Genomic DNA, 17,122 nt, shown 5'->3' with positions numbered 1-17,122 from the left:
AGTCTGCAGAGACCAGAGGCGCCGGATCCTTCCTGCCCTTGGCACCGAGAAAAGGGAAACACAGTCCTTCCCGTTCCCAGTAGCCCAGGGCAGGAGATCTGCGTTCAAGGTGCTAAGGAAAAATGTCCCGGCCGGCAGCAAAGGTTAAGGGGATTGGGAGGGGGTGGCGCGCGCCTCCAGCCTGCCCCTAAAGGCAGTCCGGGGGACAGCAGGCTGGAGGCGCGCCGGCGTGATTCTGACCGCGGGAGCCGGGAGGAGGAGCCGGAGGTGGCTGCGGGGGGCTCCGGCCCAGTCGAAGGAAGGGCAAGAAGCGGTTCGGGCCGGGGGTGGCGCCGGGAGGTGGCCTTGGCCCCCGGGGCTGGAGAAAGGGCTTAGGCGTAGCGGGTGAGGGCGGCCGAGCCCCTTGGGGGGTGGCAGCTGTATGTGTGGGGATGGTGTGTGTGTAGGGAGGGTGGGTGTCCTGGGCCTCTAGAAGCTATAGCGAAGGCTTCCTGCTCGTCTCGCAGACATTCCCCTTTTCTGACATTAAAGCTACGAGTCATCAAGCTGACCCCCTCTCATCCCTTGGCCTGAAGAAGAGGGTGTCTCAGGGCCCAGGGATAAGCGGGAATGGACCGGAGGGAGCCACAAGTCTGCACCCAGGCGGGGAGGAGGCGGGCAGGAGCGGCTCCGCAGGCGCAGGCGAGTGGGTGGGAAGGAGGGAGGGAGAGAGGGGAGAGAGAGGAAGGAGGTGAGGCCGGGAAGATGCCTCTGCCGGGGGCGGGGCGGGGCCGGGGATCCGGGAGAGGGACTGCAGCGGTGCTTGGTGGGGGCGGGGGCTGCAATGTCACTCATGTGGGAGTCAGGTGTGTAAGTCCCAGGCTCGGGCCGCCGCTTGCCTACATCTTCCCGGTACTAGCCAGGGCTCAGGGGTGGAGGCGGACGGCAGGGGACTGCAGAACCGTCCCCAGAGCGGGACGCGAACCGGCAGACTTGGAAGAAGGTAAACAAGGGCCACGCCCCCTGCCGTCGCCCCGCGGGCGCGCACCCGCCGCTCCGGCCGCCGCCGGTACATTTCCACTCCCAGCGCTTCTCCCCCGCTGGACTCCCGCGCAGCCCTGGAGGGGGGGCTGCCCCCGACCCCCAGCCCGCGCCCCCCGCGCTGGGGCTGCGCACCCTCCATACTCACCTGGAAAGGGTATCCCCCGCCCCTCCAAAAAACTGTGCTTAATTTGTGCAGAGCCTCCGCGTCCGGGAGCTGAGCATGCTGCCCCCGCGTGCAGAGCCCGCGTGCACCCAGCCCGGAGAGGGGGCGACAGGGCGGAGGCGGTGGCCCCCGGAAGGTGTCTGGGACCGGACCGGCTGCACGTGAGCCCAGCGCAGGGTCATGTGCACCGGCTCAGCCCGGTTCGGCGCCCGGACGTGCTGCGTATCAACAAAATAAACTCGGGGAGACAGGAGGGCAGATAGCCCCGGGTCCTCCGAACCCACGTCCCTGGCCGCGCGACCTCCTCTCCGCACAGGTCTCCCGCCGCAGCCCCTCCGCCCTGCCAGAGCCCGCGGGGCAAGTTGCAGCCCCGGCGCGCCCCCGCCCGCCCGCGCCCCCTCCCCGGCCCGGGGGCGCTTTGCCGCAGTCATTAATAAAGAAGGTCGCCAAGCTCACCCTTCCAAAAGTTGTTGTTGCATGCGCCCCTCTCAGCCTCCCCGCAATGTACTCTTTAAAACACGACTGACCAACATGCGCAATCTCTCTCCCCTGTGCTGTGCATCGGCACCCCCCCCCCCCGCGCGCTGGCTTCCTAGAACAAGCAGCCAGCAGGAGAGAGAGGGAGCGAGCGAGCAAGAGAGAGAGAGAGAGAGAGAGAGAGCGCGCGAGGGAGCGAGGAGCGCTGGAGATCTGTTGCAAAAACACAAAATAACGCCGTGGAGATGCGCAGGGCCAGTCGCCGGGGGCCGGATCTTACCTTGCTCCGCGGTGCCCTTCCGAGGGCCGCTACCCCCGGCTACGCGCCGCGGCTGGGGCCGGCGTGGGAAGGATGCTCCTGAAACCCGGAGCTCCTGGGGCCGGCGCGGGCGGGCGGGGGGCGCGCATCCATCCGGGGTCGTGGCGAGGGAGGCGGCCGGGCCCGTGGGGTCCCCGGCACCGCACCCGGCCGGGGACTGTCAGCCCGCCAGACCTAAGCCCTTGCCGCTAGGAGTGGGTGCAAAGTAACTCCATGGACGCTTCTAACCCCCCCCCCCCCAAATAGCCTCCAACTGCGATGGCCGCGGTCGGCACCATTCACCAACCCCCCTGTGTATGTTTCTGTTTCTTTTTAAACCAAGACTTCCTTGTGATCTCTTTAGAAAAAAAAAAAATGTGTTGGGGTGGGGGTGGGGTGGGGGCGGGCGGGAGGAGCGAGGGAGGGGGAGTAGCCACTTTTTTCTTATTCACTCGGATTTCCACTCCTGACACCCCCCGCCTCGCCCCTCCACCCCCCCGCCCAGTTGTTTGGCTTCAGCTGCGGGTTCAGGTAGCGTTGCAGGCCTCCGGGGGGAGGGTACCCTGCCGGACCGCCCTCTTGCCTGCACCTCGGGCCTGGACTCCCCACGGGCTCTGGGGCGCCCCCAGCCCGCCCTGTCCCCAGGGCCGGGCCCAAGCGGCGGCTGCGCCCGTGCAAGTCCCATCAGGTCTGCTCACACTTCACACACTCACACACATACCCCGCCCCTCCACTCTCTCACTCACACTTTCTGCTCACACCCCGCCCCCTTCGCGCCCCAGACCCGGGCGGCGCCCCCCGCAACCTTAAAAAAAAAAAAAAAAGCAAGCTTATACTTAAAAAAATCTTTTGGCGCCATATTAATGACGTACTTAAAATTTGCCATTTCTCCCTGCGTCAAAAAGACGTTTCTTTGCAAATAACAGCCTGAAGGCGACACTCGCGGAGGGAACGAGGTTTGCACTGAGCACCCCGCCTCCCGGGGTTCCAGCGCTGGAAGACCCTCGCTCTAGGCCCTGATCCTGAATCGCTGGTTTTAAAATGCGAAACGAATAAATCGCGTGGCGTTTCGCAGCGCCAGAAGTGAGCAGAAAGTGCTGGCAGGAGCGGAGGGGAGGGGCGCGCGCGAGTCTGGGGGAGGGGGCGCGGCTCTCCTCCCCCACCCACAGCAGATGGAGACTAACATGCCGGGCGGGGGAAACTTGAAATTGTGGGCGACCTCAAGAAGGAGGGGCGGTCCGTAGAGAGGGTCCCTCTCGGGTTCGTCGCCCCCTCCCCCCGCCCGAGTGCCTCCTGGCGCCCAGCTCTGCCCCGCATTTCCGGGGGGTAGGGAACGCAGTGATGGGTGGGTGGGTGGCTGCACGTCCTGGGCCCGGTAGGAGTTTGCCCCGGGGTGGCCACCTCCCCCTTGCTCGTCCTTCCCAGTCCCCCTAAAGGGTTAAAAACCAAGGGGCAACTTCCAAGGATTGGCACTTGGCGAGGAAGCGGGGCGCCCCTCTCCCCACCCTTCGCCTCCTCGCCCCTCCTCCTCCGGCTCCACTTCCCGACTTGACCTTGTGGTGCACAAACAGTGCGCTGGGATCCTCGCAGTTTCTGGAAGAAGAGCTTGCGCTCGCCAGGCAGGCGGGCTGTCGGGCGGCTCTCGGGCGGTGGCGGGGCCTTGGGTCCGTTCCCGGAGCCGCGGGCCACACCCACCCAACCCGCTGCGCCCGCCGTGCTCACCTTCTCTCGAGGAAGGAGCAGGGCTGGCCTTCTGGATGGGGAGAAGTGGGGGGCAAGCTGCAGCCTTCTCAGATGCTCCCAGCTAGGGAGGGGGTGGTCTGGTCTCAGGCGGGGTTTGGGGGGGGAGACCTGGGAGCCTGGCCCAGTATCCTCAAAGCATCATTGCCAACTTTTTCTTCCCCCTCCTTTTTGGCTGCCCCTCAAAGATGATCCAATAATTTCTTCACCTCACCTTTGGCTTTGAAGGCACGTGGGTGAGCTGTGAACTGGGACAGAAACCACCTTCCCTCTCCAAGACTGAAGTTTGTTTATTCTTTCTTTCCCCTCCACCCCTTCTGTGGAAAGATAAATATTCAATTTACATAAGATGACATTTATGTGACAATTAAGAAGATTCCCCGGTGGAATGTTGTGAACACATTTCCTTATAGGAGAAATAAATCTAATAATAAACAAACTCATAATAACAGCACAAATCCTCTGACAGGGCGGATTGTCTACACAACAGAGGGAGATGATGGATGCTGAAATAAGCACTTTTGCAACAGGAAAGAAATACGAGCTCAAAGAGAGTCAGTGTAACATTTCCTTGGCCTTCATTCACAAAGTCTGGGGAGGCTTGTCTGGCAAGACGGAGGGTCTAGGTATCTCCCAATTAGACCTGTTCTAGCATTTAGTGGTCAGTTGGTAGGATTTTCCCAACCTCAAGCTCAGTGCCTAGAAACAGATGTTGCAGGTTGTGAGCAGGTAACAAAATGGTTAAATACCTGGGCTCTAATCCTGGCTCTGCAGTTCAGAGGCTGCTTCATGTAGGCAAGTGAATTCATCTCTGGGTCTCTTTTTCCTCCTTCGTAGAATGGGGTAGTTGGAGGCTTCCTGAGGCCCTGTGTGTGTGTATGTGTGTGTGTGTGTGTGTGTGTGTGTGTGTACACACACACACATATACACACTATATGTGTACAGCAGGGCCTGGCTCAGAGTACGCAGTGCACATTAGCACTTTTTCCTGGTGCCTACATTTTGGAAGGGTGTGAATACACTCCCTGAAAGCTCTTAGCACTGAGAAACTGAGGGACATACACAAGATCTCCCAGTGTGGGCAAAAGGGAAGGCCAGGAGAAAAAACTGTAAATGATTGTGGCCTCCATGGTCAAGATCCAGATGGTAGCCACACATATGAGGTGAGAGTGGAGGTACCAATTTACAGTGGCCCAGTTCAAGGGGACTGCTCTTGTTGGGTCTAGTTGCAGAGGGTTTACATGCAGGAGAGGACTGGACAGGCTCCTCCTCTTAGCCATCAGGATCCCATGGCAAGCAGTTATAAAATGACCTAGAGGAGGAAGAGGGAGTGGATGACCATCTATAGGGCACCTGCTCTGTGCTGTGGACTGTTAGTCATCCCATTTCATCCTCACAAAAACCATGCTACCTATTCAGAAAGGTTTAGCAACTTACCAACAGTCACACAGCTAGCGAGTGGTGACAGAACTGGCACCTAGTCCAGCAGACCCCAGGACCTATGTGTTTTCCGTTTTACCACACTGCCAGAAATAAAAAGTATTAGTATTGTTGGTTTGATCAGGGATGGGAGCCTGATCGCTATATTGGCAAGAAAGAATTTTATGAGCAGCACTTTGTTTCTGAGGTGCTCCCCTGAGTTTGGGTATGATCCAGATCACCTAAAGAGTCCTTGGAAGACACTTCTTGTTTAGGATTGGGCGCTCCATCAGAATCCTTGACTTCCCACAGCTCTCTGCTACTGTTTAAGGTTAACCTTGGAAATGTAAATAGAATGATAGCATTAAAGCTAATTATAACTCCTTAATCCTTCTTAAAAATTTCACAAATCATTCATTAACTTTTTACAGAAAAAAAAAAAAGAGAAGAAACATGGTGTCCTTGGAGATGCAATCATTCATCTTTTTCAACAAATATTTATTGAGTGGCTTCTGTATTCCAGGCATCGTTCTGGGTGCTAGGAACACAGCACAAACATGACAGACAAAAATGCGTATTCTCATGCAACTCACTTTCTAGTTAAAGGAAATACACGATTTTTTAAAAAGTTAAAAAAATATTATATTTGAAGGTGAGTAAGTGCTGTGGAGAAAATTTAAGTAGAAAGGGGGATAGGGAATGTGAGGATGCAATTTAAATAGAGTCCTCAGGGAAGAGCTGGCTGAGAAGGTGGCTTTTGAGTAAAAGGAGGTGAAGGAATGAACTGTGAGAGTTTATGGAGGAAGAGCATTCTAAGCTAGGGATTCTTAACCTGGAGTCATAGACACCTCCCTCCAGAGGTCTGAGTATAGAATTCAGGGGGTCTCAAACTTAGACAGGAAACAAAAACTATATTTTAATTTTCACTAGTTAAAATTTGGCGTGTTCTTTGATTATGAATGCAGACAGCAAATCACAGTGATATTAGCAGCACCCGTGACATTGTTGCCAGTAGAAATCACAGATATTTTCATATCACATTATAGTTGTTGCAAATATCTTAAATTATCATGACACTCATCACTACTTCAAACTTAGGCTGCTAGCTCTTGTAATTTAATGAATTAATAAGAAAGACATACATTACTATATTACACATTTTAAAAATATTTTGAGAGTTGTATTTCAGTATAGTTGGCCTTCTTTATAATTTATGAAGCTTATTTTATGGATTTAAAGATATTATACTCAGGAGTCCACAGGCATCACAGGCTGCCAAAGGGGTCCATAGCATGAAATAAAGGTTAAGAACCCCTGTCTACACAGAGACCAGTGAGTGCAAAAACCTTGAGGCAGGAATGTACTTAATATGTACACGTACAAGGAAGAGATTATATAGGGCATTGTTAAGAATTTGGCTTTTGCTAGGGACAATATGGAGGGTTTTGAGCAGAAGAATGACATGTTCGGACACTGGGTTTTGCAGGTCACTCTGCTGCCAGATGAAGGACAAACTGAAGGGGAAAGGCTGAAGCAGGAAGATCAGTTAGGAGGTCATAACAATAAAACAGGTGGGAGATGATGTTAACTTGGACTAGAGTAGTAGCAGCAGAAGTGGCCAAGTTCTGTATATATTTTGAAGATAGCTCTGACGGGATTTGTTGATGGGGTGTGAGAAAACAAGAAGTCAAAGATGACAATAAGAGTTTTTGCCTTGAACCAATGCAAAGAGGGAGATGCCATTAACCTAGATGGGGGAAACTGTGGAAGGAGTAGGTTTGGGGGAAGAATAAGGAGCTCAGCATTAGACATGTTAAGCTTGAGATGCATATTAGGTATTTAAATGCAGCCATCCTGTAGGCAGCTAGAAATGGCAGCCTTAGCCCAGGGATGAGGTCTGAGGAAGATACCATTTGAGAGTCTTCAGCAGGTGGATGGTATTTAAAGCTATAGGGCTGTTTGAGATCACCAAGGAAGTGGGTGTAGAAAGAGAAGAGGTCCAAGGATGGCAACCTTGGGCGCTGCAAGGCTAAGAGGTCTGGAAGATGAAGAAGAATCAGCAAGATGGTGTTAAAAAAGAAGTATCCAGGTGTTTCTCCAAAGAAGAGATACAAATGACCAATAAGCACAAGAAAAGATGCTCAACATCACTAATCATTAAGGAAATGCTACACTGAGGTACTGCCTTACACCCACTAGGATGGCTACTATTAATAAAAAAAAAAAAACAGAAAATAACGAGTGTTGGCAAGGATGTGGAGAAATTAGAATGATTGTACACTGTGGATGGGAATGTAAAATAGTACAGCCACTGTAGAAAACAGTATGGCCGTTCCTCAAAAAATTAAAAATAGAATTACTATACGATCCAGCAATTCCATTTCTGGTATGCACGCAAAAGAATTGAAAGCAGGGTCTTGAACAAGTATTTGTACTCTCGTGTTCACAGAGCGTTATTCACAATAGCTAAAATGTGGAAAAAACCCAGTGTCCACTGATGGATGAATGGATAAGCAAAATGTGGTATATATACAGAATGGAATATTTTTCAAATTTAAAAAGGAAGGAGGGGGCTTCCCTGGTGGCGCAATGGTTGGGAGTCCGCCTGCCGATGCAGGGGACGTGGGTTCGTGCCCCGTTCCAGGGGGGTCCCGCATGCCGCTGGGCCCGTGGGCCATGGCCGCTGGGCCTGCGCGTCCGGAGCCTGTGCTCCGCGACGGGAGAGGCCGCAGCAGTGGGAGGCCCACGTACCACAAAAAAAAAAAAAAAAAAAGTTTAAAAAGGAAGGGGGCTTCCCCGGTGGTTCAGTGGTTGGGAATCTGCCTGCCAATGCAGGGGACACGGGGTCGAGCCCTGGTCCGGGAAGATCCCACATGCTGTGGAGCAACTAGGCCTGTGCGCCACAACTGCTGAGCCTGCGCTCTGGAGCCTGCGATCCACAACTACTGAAGCCTGCGCGCCTAGAGCCCGTGCTCCGCAACAGGAGAAGCCACCGCAGTGAGAAACCCGCGCACCGCAATGAAGAGTAGGCCCCTCTCGCCGCAACTAGAGAGAGCCCGCACGCAGCAACGAGGACCCAACGCAGCCAAAAACAAATAAAATTTTAAAAAATAGTAAAATAAGTAAAATAAAAAGGAAGGAAATTCTGCAATAGGCTACAACGTGGGGACCTTGAGGTCCTTATGCTGAGTGAAATAAATCAGTCGCAAAAAGACAAATGCTGTATGATTCCACTTGTACGAGATATCTAGAGTAGTGAAATTCATAGAGACAGAAAGTAGAATGGTGGTTGCCAGGGGCTGGGGAAAGGGGAAAATGGGGAGTTATTGTTTAATGGATACAGAGTTTCAATTTTACAAGATGAAAGAGCCCTGGAGATGGATGGTGGTGATGGTTGCACAATAATGTGAATGTGCTTAATATCACTGAACTGTACACTTAGAAAAGGTTAAGATAGTAAAATCTATGTTATGTGTATTTTCCCACACTAAAAAAAAATTGAAAAAAAAAGTGAAAAAAGGAGCGACAGCATTCAGAGAGATAGAAGGAATATCCTGGAGCCAAGTGAAGAGAGTTTCAGGAGGGAGGAAAGCCCTATGTCCAAAGCTACAAAGGCGTCAGGTAAGATAAGGACTGACAATTGATCATTAGGTTCAGCCACGTGGAGGCCACTGGTGCTCTTGACAAGAGCCGTGTCCACAGAGTGGCATGAGCACAAGTTTGAATCAGTGAAGACAGTGGAAATATTTATAGTTGTTATAGCTTATTCCAAGATACCACCTGAAAATGAGAGGTAATCTATATATACATGATTGTAGAAATGGATAATTATATATGTGTAGAAATGCAATTGAAACGACTTTTGTTGAGGACGTTCCAGTTGCCAGGCATGGTAATGGATGCTACAGATACTGAGAGAAATAAAACACATTCACTGCCTTCCAAGATTTCCTAAGAGTTCCCAATCTAGCAAACTTTGTGGACACATGAAATACACACAAAGTGATATATGTGGCTAAATACACACAGTCAGCCTGGGCATCAGTTTTTCCAGTATAACAGACAATATGGTTAAAACTGGACGCCAGATTCAGGCGGGTGTGGGTTTGGTCCTGTCTCCACCATTCACCAGCTCTGTGACTTTGCACAAATCAGTTTCCTTAATTTCCTCTTCTGTAAATTAAGGATGCAATAATTTCCAAACTTTAGTGTGCCTGGGATGCTTGTTAAAAATGTAGATTTGGGGTCCTCATCCCTAAAGGGTCTCAATGGGCAGGTCTGGGGCAGGGCCTGAGGATCTGCATTTTTAACAAGCACCTAGTCATGCTTGATGCTGTTGGCCTTGAACCACACTTTTTAAAACACTTAGAACTTACCCACGTGGTACCAAGAATTGGCCTGGCATTTCACTAATTGCTCATTTGATAACAGCCATTCTTCCTGGGGTTCTTATTGGAGTCAAAAAAAATCTTTCTAATAACCTGCAATTTATGTCCAGAAGCAGCGGTCCAGCATACTGTAAGCACGCTAAATTGAGAAAATAGCATGATAATTATTCAACCTTTGTTTATCAAATATTTATTGAGTGCCTACTATGTTCTAGACAGTATTCATGGACTGGAAAGACAGAAAATATCTGACTCAATAATTTGTCTGAGTCATTAAGGTAGGCAGAAGCCCAGATGTAGTTAGCCATGCTCTCTAGCAGCCAACCTCTGTGCCAGGTGAGAAGTCCTATGTTCACTCACTAGCTGCTTAAGGCAGCGCTTGTCCAATCATAACCTGCACATAAATCACCTGGGATCTTGTTCAAATGCAGATTCTGATTCTTTAGGTCTGGGGTGGGGCCTGCGATTCTGCATCTCTAACAAGTTCCCAAATAATGCTGATGCTGCTGGTCCATGGATCACGCTTGAAGCAGCACAGGTTTAGAGGGTTAGAAAAAGTGGATCACAACACTTAACCTGACATTAGAGTCCCTGGAGAATTCCTGGGAATCCTGAAGAGAAAAAGTGAAATCTGGGAAGATTGCATAGATATAAGTGAGGTTCACTCACACTTTCTTCTGTCTCCTCTGTTTCTGGAATCCAGTCCTTACCCTCCCACATCTAGTCAGTGGCATTAGGTGGCCTCCCCTAAGGGAGGGTGAACATTCATTTTGTTGGCCATTCAGTACATATTTCCTGGCTGCCTATTCTGTGTCAAGCCCTGTGCAAAGCACATAGTTTGGCATCCAAGAGAGGACAAATTCAGCAGCTTCTGCCTCCTAGGCTCTAAACAGGGGCTGCAGTTGGGGTTTGGAACAGAAAGAAAAGCTGCCCAGGGCTGTGCCTGTGGCTGAAGACACTGACCTGGCAAGATCCAGCCTTGGCTTTTTCTGTGGTGCTACAAATGCATGCTGGGGAGAGGAACCCCTCTGGAGCCTTTGCCAGCTGGTTTAGAGATGGTATTGACCAGCCCCAGGAGATGTCTAGATGATGTGCCAGCCAGGCCACCTGTCCGTTCTCAGACTCTCAGCCCCAGCCCAGTGGCCACAGATGGCAGAAGGCAAAGAAGATCCCTGGGGCCTCCAAACACCTCCCCAGAAACTGGCAGCAGGCAGTAACTCCAGCCAAGTCAGGGGCCAGCTTGACCAGAGTCAAAGTGTGAGACATCCCACTCGGAGCTGAGGGGTCTGGCCCAATCCAAAAACCGCCAAGAACCAAAGGCACTGGCTCCAAATCAAGTTGAACAGTGTAAGAAAAACCCTTTCTACTTTTCCCAGGGTTTCTCATAAAACAAAGCACCCCCCTCCCACGTGGCAGCCTTACAGAGACCCTTCCCATGCATTTACTGATGAGTTCATAGCCATACTGGAGGTAACTTGATTTTATTAGCAATAGCAAGCATTTTACAAGCACCTATACAAACAAGGCTCTGTCTTAGGGCAGGGAGTTCCAGGTCAAGACCCTGTCTTCTAGGGATCTAGGCCCATTTAGGAAGACAAGTCCTTAAGCATAGATGGGATGGTCAAGGTAAAACAAACTGTCTTGGAGCCTGTGAGGTGTAATGGTCAAGAGAGTTTCTTTAAAAGAGCCTGGGGATGGACCTAAATATAGATGGCAATCCAGATGATGAGAGGATGGAGGATGTTCCAGAGAGACGGTAGTGTCTGCTTGGTCTATAGCAGTGCAGTACGGTATACACCATGATGCTCATAGCTGGCCCCAAGATTCTTCCTGAAAAGGGAACCACCCTTTGTACAGGAAAATATACTAGTATGCTTCTTGAGGGTGAAAGGTGAGACCCTATGGTTGTCCCATGTTGGAAGGAGGAGATGAGAATGTACAGTCTACTTCCAGGAATCTCCCCCAGAGAGATCCTCTGATGTGGGCACAAGAGGAGCTGTTTAAGAGCATCATTACAGTATTGTTTATAACAGTGAAAACTTGAAATAGCTTGAATATTTGTCACTAGAGAACTCACTACATAAACCAAGAGCAAAAAGAAGTCATCAAACTAAGAAGCATTGTGTGTCTGATGTAGGAAGAGCCCTAATAAATGTGTTAAGTGAAAAGAAAGTTTCAGGGTAATATGTACAGTATGATCCCAATTACTTTAAAAACTACCTACAAAAGTCTACATTTTAATCTGAACACAGACACACAGATATATGTAATTTCATAGAAAAAAAAAATGAAGTGTCTGGTGATGACCAGTTGCCTCTGTTGGAGCATAAGGAGTGAGGTTGGGAAGGGGTAAGGGGCTGGGGTAGGGCTGTGGACATGGAGAGGAGGAGGTGACCCTGTGGTTGTTGGGGAGTCTCAAGAAGCCCTTTGCACTTGGGCAGTGCTGGTTGCCCCACAGGTGCTTAGAATTCTCCAAGAACAGAAGCATCAGTGGGGTGGAGGGATGTGCTCCCCAAGCCTAACAGTGGTTAGACTGTGGTCCTGGAAGGCAGGGACAAGAAGCCTGCTCTCTGGTCTAACTCCAGTGCTGACTCCTGGGTGGCCTGGAGCCTGTTTGGACTTCTCCAGCTGGCCAGGTCTGAGATTCTAAGTCTATTCCAGATGCTTTCCATGGAGGTTGAGCTCCAGGAAGGGCATGGTAAAGCCCTACTTGGCCTTTGGCCTGCTGAGACTTGGGCATGAGTCAGACTGCGACTGGGAACTAGTGTGGGAAGAGAGAAGTTTCTGAGCAGCATGGCCTCTGGGAGGAGCTCCCTCCTCTGACAGGTAGAGCACGTTTTCTTCTCAACACATCTGGCGTGAGGATACCTGGTCCAGCTTGTCTCCTTAGGGAACAAATGTAGGGATAATTCATTACCTGATGGTACCTAAACAGTTAGTGAAATCCACTGAGTGAGGGCTCTGGCTTGGGTGAGAGAAGTAGATGGTGCCTGAGGCCAGGGCTTGGGCTCTGGGCCTGTGGGATGTTGGTGTGATCTGTGCACAGGTGCACACCTGTTCTGCATACAATTCCTATGGTTGGTCTGGGCTGGCTTCAGGCTACAGGGATGTGTTACATGAAGTCCCTGACCTGAGGATACCACAGATGTAGAAGGGGCATACATTGGGTTTGCATAGGGTCAAATATGGAGATAGGATTAAGGCTCAATGTGGAGCCAGAAGCAGCAAGGCCAGCTGGCTCTGAGATGCCTCACCACAGTCAAGGCTCCATTAATGGTGTCCTGACCTTGACCAGCCTCCCATTGCCAGGAAGTACTCCAGGGTGCAAGATGGCTACCTTAGAGCCTCCTGCAGGCACTAATGAGCAAGCTATTCCTCCTTTAGGACAATGGACAAAGTGACTTGTGAGCCTGGGGTGACCTTGGGCACTATAACTGCTGGACATCTAGGACCTACAGCTCTGGCAGGTGGTGAGCTCCTTCCAAATGTGCTGGATCTCCTGCCAGGGCCCTGGGGAGAGGCTTGGACAGGAATTGGCGCTGGATGCCTGTGCAACAGAGATGCTTGGAAACAAGGGTATTCTTGTTGAGCTGCTCTCCAGCTAGGCTAGCTCCAGGCAGCTTATCTACCTAACACAGGTCCTTTAGGAGAGTTCTACAGAAGAAGGAAACCCTGCATTACCCTGGCATCCAGCTAAGGCAGGAAAGGCAGTTTCCTAGGGTGCAGGGGGAACTGTGTTTAGCAATGGGGACTCCCCTGGAGAGCTTCTGCCATTGGGCATCTAGTTCCTTATCTTCCTGATCCCCAACTGCTTTCAGAGTTCAAGGAGAAGCAAGCAGTTCTTAAGTGCCCTGTCCTCTAGCTAACCAGGAAGGGAGGGTAGGCCCAGGGAAAAGCAGGCACCATCCTTGCCCCAGAAGATCTCACAACCCCGGTAAGGAGGTGAGATACCTAGAGTGGAAACAAGATGAGGCAGGACATGACTCAGTGCAGAAGTGTCTGCTTTGGCCCTGTGTGTGCGTGGGGGGAAGGAAGGAGCCGTTATGTGGGGAGAGAGGGAAGGGAGAGGGTGCACATGTGCTTGTGTGTGCATGTGTGCATTTGTGTGTGCCCATGTGTATGTGTGTGTTGTGCCATTGTGTCTGCATGTACCCACACATGCTTGATGCCACATCTCTGGAGTTCCTATCTTTTGTGCTATTTGCCCAGACAACCTAAAAATAATTTCCACTTAACTTTAGGATTTGTTATTTGATACATAACATGCTTGCCCAGCAGATACACTTTTCTACCCACACTTTATCTAAGATCAAGTTAAAATGAGTCTGCATTATTTATGCATACATGGGATGGCTAGTGAGCAAAAGTCAGACTAGAACACCTTGGATTTGTCTGGAAAGTTCATATAAAAATGGTCCCTATGGACTTCCCTGGTGGCCCAGTGGTTAAGAATCCGCCTGCCAATGCAGGGGACATAGGTTCGATCCCTGGTCCAGGAAGATCCCACATGCGGTGGAGTAACTAAGCCCATGTGCCACAACTACTGAGCCTGCGCTCTAGAGCCTGCGAGCCACAACTACTGAGCCCGCATGCCACAACTACTGGAGCCCGTGTGCCGCAACTACTGAGGCCCACGTGCCTAGAGCCTGTGCTCTGCAACAAGAGAAGCCACTGCAGTGAGAAGCCCACGCACCACAACAAAGAGTAGCCACAGCTCGCAGCAACTAGAGAAGAGCCGGCGCGCAGCAGCAAAGACCCTATCACAGCCTAAATAAATAAATAATGTTAACAAAAGGTCCCTATGTGGATAACAAATTTGAACAGTGCACATGGATTGGCATTGATTGCATTGATGGTGATGATGATGATGATGGTAAAGCGAACCAAATATAGCTACTGGGGGGGGGTGTCATCAGCCCTTTATCTCACCAATACACAACATAAAATTGGGCACATAGCAAGCACCCAGAGAATATTCATTGAATTTATTTGCAGACGTTGAGAATGTCCACGTATGTGACACATGTGCAAATATGGAGCTAGATGATTGATAATTCATCATGGACAGAGGACAAGTAAACGGTAGATTGACTTTATTTATTTATTTATTTATATGTTGGCTGCATTGGGTCTTCATTGCTGCGCACGGGCTTTCTCTAGTTGCGGCAGGCGGGAGCTACTCTTCGTTGCGGTGCGCAGGCTTCTCATTGTGGTGGCTTGTCTATGTTGCAGAACACAGGCTCTAGGCTCATGGGCTTCAGTAGTTGAGGCATGTGGGCTCAGTAGTTGTGGCACGCGGGCTCTAGAGTGCAGGCTCAGTAGTTGTGGCACATGGGCTTAGTTGCTCCACCGCATGTGGGATCTTCCCGGACCAGGGCTCGAACCCGTGTCCCCTGTATTGGCAGGCGGATTCTTAACCACTGGGCCACCAGGGAAGTCCCTAGATTGACTTGAAAAGTCAGTTTATTAGATTGATGGCTGAGGGGTGATGCAATTATTAGATTGAAAGATTAAAGCCATGGAGGAATGACAGATTGGTAAATAACTTGCTGATACCTGATAAGGGGTAGGAAGAGAGATAAATTGTGACCAGGTGACAGGTCAATAGGTCCATGGCCAGGTCCAAATAGGTAGGTAGAAAGGAAAACAGAAATGAAGTGAAAGAGTGAAAGAGACAGACGCGAGGATGAGAGAGATACTGTTAGGCAGAATAATGCCCCCTAAAGATGTCTACGCCGTGCTCCCCAGAACCTGGAATATGTTACTTATATAGCAATAGGGACTTTGCCGATATGATTAAATTAAGGACCTGAGATGGAGGGATTATCCTGGATTATCCAGATGGGCCCAATCTAATCATATGTCCTCCCACTGACCTCTCTTTCACCAAACTTCAGCCTCCCCTGACTTCTGTTCAGTTCCTCATCATGTCAAGCTCATTCCTACCTCAGGGCCTTTGAACACACTGTTTCCTCTGCCTGCTCCTTTTTGTCACTCAGATCTCAGTTCAAATGAGAGTTGCTTCCCTGCTTCCAGATATTTTTCCCGAAGCCTTGAGAACACTCCGTTCCTGGGACTGGGCTGGGGCAACGGGATGTCCAAGCTCCTAGCCTGCTCTGGCTGGCATTATCCCCAGCCCTGGGTCCCGCCCAAGGCTGCGGGATGGAGCAGTGTGCATGAGTCATCAAGCCACAGACACAGTCCCCTTGTTGGAGGGACCTGAGCAATGATGGTGCAGCAAACTCCTTGAAAGAGAAAGCTAGGAATTTCCCCAAGTTCTTCAGACTCACGTGGGACCAGGAGGGAACTGGAGAGTGGAGGAGCTGAGAGCGGTCTGCGTGGACCATGCCGTAACCTCTCTGGGCAGCTCTGTGCCCACCTGAGCTGGGCTAGGCTGTGAAGGAGCAGATGGCATGTGCCAGTCTTGATGACCCCTCCATTTACCTCACACTGATGGAGCACCCACTGTGTACCAGGCCCCTGCCCTGAAGAAGCTAACAGTCTAGTTTGGGAGGCAGGCTGGCCAGCAAACCTTACAGATCTACTGGACAAGGTCTCAGCATCGGGTGACACAGAGAAGTCACATTAGACTCTGCCACGTGGAGCAGGTGGTGGCACTTGAAGCCAGTAAGCAGGCTAGCTAGAAGGGCACAGACAGGATGGAAGGGTAATCCAGGCAGCAGAACCAGCCTGGGGCATTCACTTCCTGGGGCTGCCATAACCAAGTACCGAAAACTGAGTGGCTTAAAACAATGGAAATTGGTTCTCTCACAGTTCTGGAGGCTAGAAGTTCGAAATCAAGGTGTTGGCAAGGCCAAAGCCTCTAAAGGAGGATTCTTCCTTCTCTCTGTTCCTTGGCTTGTGGCAGCATAACTTCAGTCTCTGCCTTCATTGTCACCAGGCTGTCTTCCTTCTGTGTCTAAGCGTCTCTGCGTCTTCACGTGGTGTTCTTCACATGTGTCTGTGTCTCAAGCATATGCGTTGTATGGGATTAGGGCCCACCCTAATGACCTCATCTTAACTAAATCTGCACAGACCTTATTCCCAAATAAGGTCACATTCACAGGTGGGGTGGGGTGGGGGAGGGAGTTAGGACTTCAGTATGTCTTTTTTTAATTTTTTATTTAATTTATTTAATTAATTAATTCATTTATTTATGGCTGCATTGGGTCTGTTGCTCTGTGTGGGCTTTCTCTAGTTGCGGCGAGTAACTCTCCGTCGTGGTGTGCAGGCTTCTCATTGCGGTGGCTTCTCATTGCAGAGCATGGGCTCTAGGTGCGTGGGCTTCAGTAGTTGTGGCACGTGGGCTCAGCTGTTACGGCTCGCGGGCTCTAGAGCGCAGGCTCAGTAGTTGTGGAGCACGGGCTTACTTGCTCCGCGGCATGTGGGATCTTCCCGGACCAGGGCTCGAAACCATGTCCCCTGAATTGGCAGGTGGATTCTTAACCACTGTACCACCAGGGAATTCCCCAGTATGTCTTTTTGTGGGGACACGATTCAACCCTAACAGTGGGCAAAGGCTTGGAAGGGCATGGAGCTCAGGGCCAGAGCTCTCAACTGCTTGCTGCCTCATCACCCACAACCTTTGTACACATTTCCCCCGGCTGTCTCACT

General features: G+C 50.8%; 1 protein-coding gene and 1 long non-coding RNA gene across 12 annotated transcripts in view; one reads left to right on the top strand and one right to left on the bottom strand.

Annotated features, from left to right (window-relative positions):
- Window positions 1-17,122, bottom strand: part of JADE2 (jade family PHD finger 2) — a 109,482-nt gene that overhangs the window by 44,361 nt on the left and 47,999 nt on the right. For 2 of the 11 annotated variants that reach the window (XM_067731769.1, XM_067731771.1), the window contains exon 1: window positions 1,944-2,280. The exons of 3 other annotated variants lie outside the window; for them this stretch is intronic. The gene's annotated coding sequence lies outside the window, so the exon portion shown is untranslated. Of the gene's footprint in view, window positions 1-1,168; window positions 1,303-1,642; window positions 1,769-1,943; window positions 2,281-3,514; window positions 3,636-3,915; window positions 4,019-17,122 lie in introns of those variants that run through there. 6 more of the 11 variants (XM_067731773.1, XM_067731765.1, XM_067731777.1 and 3 more) reach the window with 6 other exon arrangements.
- LOC137221677 (uncharacterized) lies at window positions 229-1,641 on the top strand. The gene is made up of 4 exons (XR_010942106.1): window positions 229-384; window positions 507-681; window positions 903-982; window positions 1,220-1,641. It is a non-coding gene; the product is annotated as an uncharacterized lncRNA (long non-coding RNA).

The sequence above is a fragment of the Pseudorca crassidens genome, chromosome 3 (assembly GCF_039906515.1).
Source record: "Pseudorca crassidens isolate mPseCra1 chromosome 3, mPseCra1.hap1, whole genome shotgun sequence".
In the NCBI taxonomy this organism is placed as follows: domain Eukaryota; kingdom Metazoa; phylum Chordata; class Mammalia; order Artiodactyla; family Delphinidae; genus Pseudorca; species Pseudorca crassidens.
The sequence above is the reverse complement of the archived record's forward strand: the minus strand, read 5'-3'. Positions and strand labels throughout refer to the sequence as shown.